This window comes from Myotis brandtii, unplaced genomic scaffold, assembly GCF_000412655.1.
Source record: "Myotis brandtii unplaced genomic scaffold, ASM41265v1 scaffold250, whole genome shotgun sequence".
Lineage (NCBI taxonomy): Eukaryota > Metazoa > Chordata > Mammalia > Chiroptera > Vespertilionidae > Myotis > Myotis brandtii.
In genome coordinates this window covers 2,455,047-2,456,632 of record NW_005359478.1, presented here as the reverse complement: position 1 = coordinate 2,456,632, position 1,586 = coordinate 2,455,047, and the positions used below count along the sequence as shown (strand labels likewise).

Genomic DNA, 1,586 nt, shown 5'->3' with positions numbered 1-1,586 from the left:
CCTCCCAGGAAAAAGTCAGCTCCTCCTCGCAAATGGACTTTCCAGCTGTGATTCAGTTCTCTCCGGGGGGAGGGGGGCCGGGGTCGGGGCGGCGGATTTCCCCCGCTAGCGGTCTCGCTCAGGTGAAGGGAGCAGAGGTCTTTGTGTAGCTGGGATCCTGGCCTCCCTCCTTAGGGGCCCTGAGCACCCCTGTCCCCGCAGGGCCCCCTGTCCCTGTCTGCCCCACCAGCTTCCAAACTCCTCGTTCTCGCAACCTGAAACCCTTCCACTGACCCACTGGGCACGGTGCCCCCTTTGTCCCTCGCCCCCCCTCTCCCAGCTCCCTTATTTCTTCGTCTGGGGATGTTTACCAACCATTTAACGAGTCTGGGTGTATAATTATCCTCTCCCCCACCTCCATCATGAGGTCTTGGCCACTCCTTTCCAAGTATCCTTTATCCCTGTCTTTGTACCCAGGCCCGCTCCCAAAGGCCGTGACCTCTGCACAGCCAGACCCCAGGAAGTGATGAAGCTGACTTGCAGATGGATAAGGGGGAGCTGGGAGGAAGGGGCTGCCTGCAGACAGCACCTCCCAGCCACGCAGGGTACCCACACGGGAGCCCTTCTCAGAAAGGCCAGGCTGCAGCCCCAAACTGGTTTAATCTTTGGCTTCTCTCCCACCCCAGGACCCCAGGGCCCTGCCCCAGGCTCCCACCCTATACTGATCACTGCCCCCCTCTTCAGGCAAGGAAGCAAGGACAGTGGAAACCCACCCACTCCTGGCTCCTCGCTCGCCTACCTGTCTTGAGGCTAAGTTGGGAAAGATTCCATCCTGGAACTTCTCCTTATCGGGTTGAGATAAGAGTCAGCTAACAGGAAGACCACTGGGGAGCTGAGTAGGGCCTAAGACCAACTGAGGGCTGGCAGAGGTGGCTGACGTGCGGTGAACGGTGGGGTGGCCTGTGCCAGGCCAGGCCCCTGCTCTGAAAGTCTGTTTATTTTTCAACCGTTTGAGCTGAGACCCTGGAGGAGAGCCAAGGGGGGTGGAGAGCTTTTTGAAACCACGGAAATTTGGTTCCGCCCTAAAAAGGAAAGCCATGGGGGAGAGGGGGTACAGAGAGGACTTCTGGGAGGATAGATACTGGGGGTCCTCTTTCCATTATTGGGAGGAGCTGGGGGGCAGATACCTGGGTCCTCATGCGGGCTGTTTGTTGGTGGGGAGGGGGACCTGGGAATCTGGAAGCTTGGCTCTTTCTATCCTGGGGTGGCCATGGTAGGGGGTGTTGGGAATCTGGCCGGAGGGTGGGGTGTGGGGGGCTGAGTGGGTGGATTTTTGAGGGCAAAGAGGCCACTGGAACTTGTCAGTTTGGGCTGGTCGGAAGAGGAGGGCCACCTCCGGAAAGCTGTGGTTACAGAAGGGGGGAGTTGGTTCTTAGCCAACAAACCCTGGATCCCCTCTCCCCCCTCCCCCAAGCACGCCAGCTGTCTCTTTTCTTTTTATACAGTGGTGGGAAGTAGAGAGGGGCCTGTGGAAATGAAATTATTTGAGGAAGATGGTCTCTCCTGCTACCCATTTGGGGAATAGCTCAAAGCTAAGCCCTGACCCT

General features: G+C 58.2%; 1 protein-coding gene across 5 annotated transcripts in view; it reads left to right on the top strand.

Annotated features, from left to right (window-relative positions):
* ARHGEF2 (Rho/Rac guanine nucleotide exchange factor (GEF) 2) overlaps positions 1-1,586 on the top strand; it is a 43,154-nt gene that overhangs the window by 12,144 nt on the left and 29,424 nt on the right. The gene's annotated exons all lie outside the window — the stretch shown is intronic.